At 35.6% G+C, this 10,904-nt stretch overlaps 1 pseudogene; it reads left to right on the top strand.

Annotated features, from left to right (window-relative positions):
• The first annotated feature begins 1,838 nt into the window (after nt 1-1,838).
• LOC136141362 (mitochondrial import inner membrane translocase subunit TIM14 pseudogene) lies at nt 1,839-2,195 on the top strand (annotated as a pseudogene).
• Nucleotides 2,196-10,904: the final 8,709 nt, after the last annotated feature.

Here is a 10,904-nt window from a genome sequence, read left to right as displayed (position 1 = left end):
AGCAAATTGATCTGAGGTGTGAAGTCTCTCCTCCCACTTCAAAGACATCTAGAAATTCTACATAAAATTTGAAGAACTTTTTCAAAGTACACAGCTGGAGTTTAAGATAAGAAAAATACATTTCTAGGGGCCAGAAAAATAAGCCATGTGTCCCTCAGGAAGAAATGGATGTAGATTGTGGCAATGACACAAAAAGTCAAGATTTTGAGTCCTGAACTTCCTCCAAGAAGCAAGACTGGGGGTGAACTAGAAATAGAAAAAACTCCCAACAGGATAAAGATAAGGTTTGCCTCAAGGTACAGCAGGAAGCAGAGTTAGTCATGACAATTTTGAATTCCCTGCCCTGCAAGGCGTGTCAGCAGAGTGTAAAATTCTTTGAGCTATTAGCAAAGTCCAAACTAAAAAATTAGTATAAAAAGTGGTCCAAACCTGGGAAACCCATACATCCACAGTAAAACACAAAACTGCCCCATAAGGGTGCTTCCACAATCCAGCACATACCTATAAATATATAATTAGTACTGATGAACTCAGAAAGACTGCAAAGAATACAAAACAATCCAATGCTATAAAACTTTGCAAATGCAACAAAAGCTCATAATCAAATAACTCTGAATACTAAAGCAATTCAAAAAGAATTTTAAAATAAATGTTTATAGCCATTAAGCAGATGAAAAAGATAATAGATTCCACACGGCAGGATCAAGGTACAGGCATACCTGAGAGATACTGCAGGTTCAGTTCTAGATCACCACCATAAAGCAAGTATCACAATAAAGAGAATCACATGAATTTTCTGATTTCCAAGTGCATGTAACAGTTATATTTGAACTCCACTGTAGTCTATTAAGTGTGCAATAGCATTGTATCTAAAAACAATGTACATACCTTAATTTTAAAATACTTTATTGCTAAAAAAATGCTAACCATCATCTGAGCCTTCAGCGAGCTGCAGTAGTAATATCAAAGATCACTGTCACAGATCACCCTAACAAATATAATATTAATGAAAAAGTTTGAAATATTGTAAGAATTACCAAAATGTGACAGAGACATGAAGTGAGCAAACACTGTTGGAAAAGTGGTGCCAGTACACTTGCTCAGTAGAGCATTGCCACAAACTTTCAATTTGCAAAGAACACAGGATCTGTGAAGTGCAACAAAGTGAAGCACAATAAAAGAAAACAAAGTATGCGTGTATTATTAAAAATGGAAAATCTGAAAAAAATGCTATCACTGGCAAACAAAACAATAATATGTTAAAGAGCACACAACACAAAGAGGAAGAGCAATTTATTAAATTGGAAGATAAGTCTAAAGAAGTCACCTAGAATGTACCACAGGAAGTTTAAATAATGAAAAATATGAAAGAGAAATTTAGACAGAAGATCCAGCATATGATAGTTGTCTGTGAAAGACACTACAGTGAACAAAGAAAGATATAATATTTTTAAAGTTTTCAGAAGTGATATAAACCCTCAGATTGAAAGAGCTCCTTAACTCCCCAGACTAAACAAAGATATAACACTGTAGTGAAACTACAGAACACCAAGAAAAAAGAGAAAAAAGTGTGAAAGCTGCAAGAGAGAAAAGATAAACTACCTTCAAAGGAACAATAATCAAACCAATAGGAATCCTATCAAAGGCAACAATAGATGCACAAATAATAGGATGCACAAATACATTTTCCCCAAAATAATAAGGGAAAATAACATAACCTACAATTCCATACCTAGCTAAACAATCACCTAAGAGTTCAAATAAAAGCAGACTGTCCAAGATATAAAAACTAAGAACTTGGGCACTCCCAGTGGAGGCAGAGGAGCCAAGCGGGAACCATGGCCAGTACAGTCATAGCAGTTGGACTGACCATTGCTGCTGCAGGATTTGCAGGCCATTATGCTTTGCAAGCCATGAAGCATATGGAGCCTCAAGTAAAACAAGTTTTTCAAAGTCTACCAAAATCTGCCTTCAGTGGCGGCTATTACACCTTCAGAGGTGAGTTTGAACCCAAAATGACAAAACAGGAAGCAGCATTAATACTAGATGTAAGCCCTACTGCCAATAAAGGAAAGATAAGAGATGCTCATCGACCAATTATGCTTTTAAATCACCCAGACAAGGGAGGATCTCCTTATATAGCAGCCAAAATCAATGAAGCTAAAGATTTACTAGAAGGTCAAACTAAAAAATGAATTAAATATATGATGAATTTTAAGTTCTCACTCATTTATATATATGAATACCAGCTTTTTATAATAAAATGCCTCAAAGCTACACATTTTTAAAATTAGCATAAGCTAAATCAAAGCCTTGCTATAAATTTGAGGATTTAAAATCAGATTATAGAATATTTGTAGGTTAATACTCAATAATTATGGATAAATGCATGCCATCTGAAGTGTTGTTCATTACTCATTTGTCAAATAATTTGGTACCTATTTCAAGACAAAGTGAACAAGAGAGTTTCTCCCTAAAGGAATCCCCAATCTGACGGGAGACAGATAAACTGATAATCAAAATACAATGTGATAAATATGATGGAATTAACACACGTTGTTATAGTAGGGGATCATCTCATTGGGACAGAAGGCTGTTCAAGGAACAGAGGACTCCCCCAGCCACTTAGAACCTTGAACTTAAAAATGAATTTAGCCAAAACTTAGCCTAAGAAATTGATCTAGGTATGTACTTATCATACATATCTTCCTCTGCAATTTTTTGGAAGCATTTGAGAAGGATGGGTATTAGCTCTTCTCCAAATGTTTGATAGAGTTCACCTGTGAAGCCATCTGGTCCTGGACTTTTGTCTGTTGGAAGATTTTTAATCCCACTTTCAATTTCATTACTTGTGATTGGTCTGCTCATATTTTCTATTTCTTTCTGGTTCAGTCTTGGAAGCTTATACCTTTCTAAGAATTCATCCATTACTTCCAGGTTGTCCATTTTATTGGCATAAAATTGCTTGTAGTAGTCTTTTATGATGCTTTGTATTTCTGCAGTGTCCATTTTAACTTCTCCTTTTTCATTTCGAATTTTATTAATTTGCGTCCTCTCCCTCTTTTTCTTGATGAGACTGGCTAAAGGTTTATCAATTTTGTTTATCTTCTCAAAGAACCAGCTTTTAGTTTTATTGATCTTTGCTATTGTTTTCTTTGCTTTTATTTCATTTATTATTGATTTTTATGATTCCTTTCCTTCTACTAATTTTGGGTTTTGTTTGTTCTTCTTTCTCTAGTTCCTTTAGGTGTAAGGTTAGATGGTTTATTTGAGATTTTTCTTGTTTCTTGAGGTAGGCTCGTATTGCCATAAACTTCCCTCTTAGAACTGCTTTTTCTGCATCCCATAGGTTTTGGATCATTGTGTTTTCATTGTCATTTGTCTCTAGGTATTTTTTGATTTCCTCAGTGATCTCTTGGTTACTTACTATCGTATTGTTTAGCCTCCATGTGTTTGTGTTTTTTACGTTGTTTTCCCTGTAATTTATTTCTAATCTCATAGTATCATGGTCAGAAAAGATGCTTGATATGATTTCTATTTTCTTAAATTTACCGAGGCTTGATTTGTGACCCAAGAGGTGATCTACCCTGGAGAATGTTCCATGTGCACTTGAGAAGAAAGTATAATCTGCTATTTTCTGATGGAATGTCTTATAAATATCAATCAAATCTATCTGGTCTATTGTGTCATTTAAAGCTTGTGTTTCCTTATTAAATTTCTGTCTGGATGATCTGTCCATTGGTGTAAGTGAGGTGTTAAAGTCCCCCACTATTACTGTGTTACTGTCGATTTCTGCTTTTACAGCTGTTAGCATTTGCCTTAGGTATTGAGGCGTTCCTATGTTGGGTGCATATATATTTATAATTGTTATATCTTCTTCTTGGATTGATCCCTTGATCATTACGTAGTGTCCTTCTTTGTCTCTTGTAACAGTCATTATTTTAAAGTCCATTTTATTTGATATGAGTATTGCTATTCCAGCTTTCTTTTGATTTCTATTTGCATGGAATATCTTTTTCCATCCCGTCACTTTCAGTCTGTGTATCTCCCTAGGTCTGAAGTGGGTCTCTTGTAGACAGCATATATATGGGTCTTCTTTTTGTATCCATTCAGTGAGCCTGTGTCCTTTGGTTGGAGCATTTAATCCATTTACATTTAAGGTAATTATCAATATGTATGTTCCTATTATCATTTTCTTAATTGTCTTTTGTTTGTTTTTGTAGGCTCTTTTCTTCTCTTGTGTTTCCCACTTAGAGAAGTACCCTGAGCATTTGTTGTAGAGCTGGTTTGGTGGTGGTGACTTCTCTTGGCTTTTGCTTGTCTGTAATTCTTTTGATTTCTCCATCGAATCTGAATGAGATCCTTGCCGGGTAGAGCAATCTTGGTTGTAGGTTCTTCCCTTGCATCATTGCATTTAAATACATTGTGCCACTCCCTTCTGGCCTGTAGAGTTTCTGCTGAGAAATCAGCTGTTAAGCTTATGGGAGTTCCCTTGTATGTTATTTGTCATTCTTCCCTTGCTGCTTTTAATAATTTTTCTTTGTCTTTAATTTTTGTCGGTTTGATTACTATGTGTCTCGGCGTGTTTCTCCTTGGGTTTATCCTGTCTAGGACTCTGCACTTCCTGGACTTGGATGGCTATTTCCTTTCCCATGTTAGGGAGATTTTTGACTATAATCTCTTCAAATATTTTCTCACATCCTTTCTCTCTCTCTTCTCCTTCTGGGACCCCTATAATGCGAATGTTGGTCTCAGAGATCTCTTAGACTGTCTTCATTTTTTTTCATTCTTTTTTCTTTATTCTGTTCCGCAGCAGTGAATTCCACCATTCTGTCTTCTAGGTCAGTTACCCGTTCTTCTGCCTCAGTTATTTTGCTACTGATTCCTTCTAGTGTATTTTTAATTTCACTTATTGTATGGTTCATCTGTTTCTTTGTTCTTTAATTCTTCTAGGTGTTTGTTCTTTAATTCTTCTAGGTCTTTGTTAAACATTTCTTGCATCTTCTCCATCTTTGCCTCCATTGTTTTTCTGAGATCCTGGATCATCTTCACTATCATTATTCTGAATTCTTTTTCTGGAAGGTTGCCTATCTCCACTTCATTTAATTGTTTTTTGGGGGTTTTATCTTGTTCCTTCATCTGGCACATAGCCCTCTGCCTTTTCATTTTGTCTATCTTTCTGTGAATTTGGTTTTCTTTCCACAGACTGCAGGATTGTAGTTCTCCTTGCTTCTGCTGTCTGCCCTCTGGTGGATGAGGCTATCTAAGAGGCTTGTGCAAGCTTCCTGATGGGAGGGACTGGTGGTGGGTAGAGCTGGGTGTTGCTCTGGTGGGCAGAGCTCAGTAAAACTTTAATCTGCTTGTCTGCTGATGGATGGGACTGAGTTCCCTCCCTGTTGGTTGTTTGGCCTGAGGTGACACAGCACTGGAGGCTACAGGCTCCTTGGTGCAGCTAATAGCGGACTCCGGGAGGGCTCATGCCAAGGAGTACTTTCCAGAATTTCTGCTATCAGTGTCCTTGTCCTCACGGTGAGCCACAGCCACCCCCTGCCTCTGAAGGAGACCCTCCAACACTAGCAGGTAGGTCTGGTTCAGTCTCCTGTGGGGTCACTGCTCCTTCCCCCTGGGTCCTGATGCACACACTACTTTGTGCGTGCCCTCCAAGAGTGGAGTCTCTGTTTCCCCCAGTCCTGTCAAAGTCCTGCAGTCAAATCCCACTAGGCCTCAAAGTCTGATTCTCTGGGAATTCCTCCTCCTGTTGCTGGACCGCCAGGTTGGGAAGCCTGATGTGGGACTCAGAACCTTCACTCCAGTGGGTAGACTTCTGGGCTATAACTGTTCTCCAGTTTGTGAGTCACCCACCCAGCAGTTATGGGATTTAATTTTATTGTGATTGCACCCCTCCTACCATCTTATTGCAGCTTCTCCTTTGTCTTTGGATGTGGGGTATCTTTTTCGGTGAGTTCCAGTGTCTTCCTGTCGATGATTGTTCAGCAGTTACTTGTGATCCCAGTGCTCTCACAACAGGGAGTGAGTGCACGTCCTCTACTCTGCCATCTTCCCTTTCTATTGACTACACAGTTTTTTGTTTTAAAAAGTTGGAATTTGTTTTCCCTTCTTGGAAGGGAATATTGATATTTAACTGCTTTTAGAGACTGTCATCTCATATATATAAAATGGACACATGGCTATAAGACACCATGTAGGAAATGAGTAGTTATGTATTTTATTTTATATACCAATCTACTTTACTGTGAAAAGATAGAGGTTTGAATCAGAACTTGTGAAAATCTGTAGTAAAATACCTTAAGCTGTTAACTGTAAGGCATGGAATAGGAGTTGCTCAGTGGATTGGTTCTATGTTGTGGACTACTTAAGTCTGCATTTGTTACTGTGCTAATAAACAATATTAAAACAAAACAAAACAAAAACCAAAAAAGGCATAGTAGGCAAATACTAACCAAAAGAAAGTGAAATTGCTAAGAACAGAATGATTTATAACTAAATGATTATAACAGTGATTATCTCTGTGGGGAGTGATAAGTGATTTTTATTATGTTCTTTATATCTTTTTAAATTTTTTAAATGAAAATATACAATATTTATAAATTTAAAAATTATTTTTAAGGACTTTATTAATATAGCATAACTAAGAATAACCAACACTGCATGTTATGCCAATCCCTATCAAGGTACATGTATTAAATCATTTAATCTTTATAACAACTTAAAGAAGGAAATAGTGTTATAATATTTTTGCTTCATTTTGCAGATGAAGAAACTGAGGCACAAAGGGATTTAAATAACTTGCCTACGGTCAAACAGCTAGTACAGACAGAACTAGGTTAGGAACTAAATGTATGTGGGTACTAGAGATAGACATCTATGTCCAGGTCTAACATGGAAGATACAACTCAGAATTTTCAAAGATTGCTTTTTCATTTTATTTTTTCCAGTAAAAAATATTCCAATGAGAAGATATATTTAACATTTACAATACTACTAACAGTAGAATTCACAGGCAAAATAAAATCCCTTCCTATAAGTTTGTTCACGTGTTTATACTCTAGAATTATAAAACAGAAGTACCACTGTGTCTACCAATGTTTATTTCATGGCTTTTTCCAGTTAAAATGTATCACTCCTGTAACAGATACAATTCTATTTTTGCACTTTAATTGCTTCTGGTTGGTGTCAGCAAAGTGACATTTGTAAAAGTTTAACCAGGTTTTAATAATAAAAACTTAGACAATATTTCCATCCATGTTTTGAAATTCTGGGTGTAAAACACATGGCTAAAACTATCCTCTATTTGGATATGATTGTCTTTCTCAGATTTTATTTCCCTTTTCTTTTTAAACAAATATATAGCTTAGAATGAAATTTAAGATAACATATAGTATATTTAAAAATAATTTCTATTGTACAACCACAAAAAAAAGAAAAAAGCCACGGTAGAAACTACTTTCACCTGTACTTACAGTAGCCTCCCCCCAAGAAAAGAAAGAAAAGCAAAAGAGAGTCATCATTTATAAGTAATGGATGCATTCCTAACCAAATGGATACTGAAAGAAAAAGGAGCATTTTTCTAGCTATATCAGAAAGGGCCTTGCAAACAGCACGTAGACAATTACAGTTCCGTGAACATTCAATTGGCCACCTATCTTGGCTAAATTACAATAATGTGCATTTGGCAAATCATATCATTTCACAAAGTCATTTTAAATGTACAATGTGCATTTCTTCTCTTACCTCTCAAAATAATTCTCTAGAATGTGTCAAACTTAAAGAAATATGCAGATACACCGTTGGATATCCTGTCATAACCAGGCTTCACAGGAAGCCAGAGCACCTTTCTCTAGCTAGACTTCATATTCCTAGAAGGAACCACCACCAAGATGCACTTCTGTCTACACTGACACTGCCATGGTAGCATGTTAAGCATGTTGGAGTCGATGACATATTTGTCAGAGGCCCTATTTACTGAAATAAAGACAATGGCAAATGGTTGATCAACACTTCTCTTTCTATTGTCATAAACTCTCAGCAGATTATCCTTTCCAAATAATGAGTTAGGTTTATAATTTTCAAAAGCTAAGATCTTTTTGATACAATTTCACACTATAATATTCTTCATATTCATTTATGATATCACATTATAAGGTATCAAAAAGTGATTTTGAGAAATGTGGGTGGAGGCATCCAAATGCATAGTTATAATAGATGTACATGGGGCTCTGGAATATAAAACTAATGATTTCATTTGTCTACTCCTGATGTTATTGGAGAGTATTATCTTATGCATAATTAACAGGGTTTTGAAAGGCTGAATATAAAATATTATAGCATTTCTTGTCAACTTACATTGGGAACTCTACTGTAACTGACACAAATAACCTATAAAGGTGCTTTCTACCTAATCTGGAAAAATTGTAAATATTATATTGTGTTGGTACATCTTTGTTTTCACAGATATTCATGGAGGGAAAGAGTAACTATAAAGAGCAAAATAAAATCCATCTGAAGGCTATTATAAATACTGGCTCACTTACATTTCACAAGTGACAATGCCTATTGACCTTAAAATTGTAGAAATTAAACTACTGGCTTGACCATATAAATCTCATGTGTAACTACAGAAAACCGTAAGTGTCTAATTCATTGGCAAGTTTCTCACCATAACTTATGCCTGTGGATCAGTGGAACAGAAACTGGTAGAAACACTATAAGCCACACAAATACTATTAACAATAAACACGGTGGCTTATGAAACCTGGTCGGTAGCTTCTCTTTCATCCCCCTAAGGGGTCACCCAAATAATACTACCTTCCATTCCTGACTTTTTAAATTCAAAATCATCAATGCTTACAAGTCTTATGTATAATATTGCAATTAATATTCTGAAAACTGCTCATTATGGGCTAGGTAGTTAACAAGCAGATTGCATGGTCTGGGTCAAGCTGGAGCTGAGGCAACTGAGACTGAAATAAAGGCAAGAAAGCACTGCTGAGAAGACAGGTGACTACACAGAGCAGGAACTGAATTACTGGATTTTGAGACTGGAATTATACCACACTCAGCATCAACAAATATGTGTGCCAGGCACCGTGCTAGGTGTTGTTTTCAAACATTTGAACAGGGTCACTTAGGAAAATTACACATTCCCTGCAGTTGCACATAAGAAAATATTTTCAAACAAAACATTTCCTGGAGGGAGGGATAACTCAAAAACTAAATATGCGATGCAGTAGGATCTTGTTGTCCATCCAATCTATATGTAATAGCTTGCATCTTGTATAGAAATGTAAGATTTTTGTGTATTGATTTTGTATCCTGCAACCTTACTGAATTTGTTTACTAGGTCTAAGTTTTTTATATACATTCTTTTTTATATTTTTAATATACATTCTTTTTTATTTATATATTCTTTTTCTTAATATACATTCTTTTTTATATTCTTTTCCATTATGGTTTATCCCAGGACATTAAATATAGTTTCCTGTGCTATACAGTAGGACCTTGTCCATCCATTCTATATGTAATAGTTTGCATCTACTAACCACAAACTCCCAGTTCATCCCTCCCCAAACCCACCCCCCTTGGCAACCACAAATCTGTTCTCTATGTCTGTGAGTCTGTTTCTGCTTCGTAGGTAGATTCATCTGTGTCATATTTTAGATTCCACATATAAGTGATATCATATGGTATTTGTTTTTCTCTTTCTGACTTACTTAGTATGATAATCTCTAGTTGCATCCATGTTGCTATAAATGGCATTATTTCATTCTTTTCTATGGCTGAGTAGTATTCTTTATCCATTCATCTGTCAATGTACATTTAGGTCGTTTCCATGTCTTGGCTATTGTGAACAGTGCTGCTATGAACATAGGAGTGCATGTATCTTTTTGAATTATCGTTTTGTCTGGATATGTGCCCATGAGTGGGATTGCTGGGTCATATGGTAATTCTATTTTTAGTTTTCTGAGGAACTTCCATACTGTTTTCCATAGTGGCTTACATTCACACCAACAGGGAACTGTGCTCAATGTCTTGGGATAAGCCATAATGGAAAAGAATATAAAAAAAGAATGCCTATATATTTATAACTGAGTCACTTTGCTGTGCAGTAGAAATTAACACAACATTGTAAATCAACTATACTTCAATAAAGTAAATAAATAAAAACAAAAAACTCAGTGTACATACTCAAAATAATTAAGCCTATTCTTTTAATTAGAAGGGACAGATATTTTTAAAGGGGAAACATTTTGGTATAAGGTCCAAAGACTTTAAATATCTTGTCCCATTTTAGAAAATAAGAAATAGAGCACTTTTCTTTAATAACCATTTTAGTATGACACAAACTGGCTTTAAATCCACTTTTTTCTAGAACAGCACATACCAGGCAGTCAGCAAAGAGTTGAGAGAATGAGTGAATATTTTAGCCACTTTTTATTTATCAAAATAAAAAATATAACCTAAAATTCATTCCAAGGGACTTCTGAACAGATAACTATTGGATATATAAAATAAATTAGGACATAGTTTTGCTACCAACCATTAGAGCAAGATCAAGACTGAGATAGCATAACCTCTTCTGAGTACAAAATAGCACCATTGCAACAAGATTGTTCACTCACTCATGATAATACAAGGAGTTCAGGACAAACTTATCTTGTCCAAATAAAAAGCCATAAAAACTGACACATGCTTCCTTTTTTGGTGAGAAAACATCCATTTTGTAACAATCTATAACCCTTTTGTAATCATCAGTGTGCAGAGGATAAAGATCATTCCTTCTCCTTGGGGGTATGGTCCTTGAAAAAAATTTTTTAAAACAACAGGTACACTGTGAGAAGTACATAACAGGAAATGACACGGTAAGAATCCATTGATGCCACATA

Source organism: Phocoena phocoena, chromosome 20 (assembly GCF_963924675.1).
Source record: "Phocoena phocoena chromosome 20, mPhoPho1.1, whole genome shotgun sequence".
In the NCBI taxonomy this organism is placed as follows: domain Eukaryota; kingdom Metazoa; phylum Chordata; class Mammalia; order Artiodactyla; family Phocoenidae; genus Phocoena; species Phocoena phocoena.
This window is presented reverse-complemented; position numbering and strand designations above follow the sequence as displayed.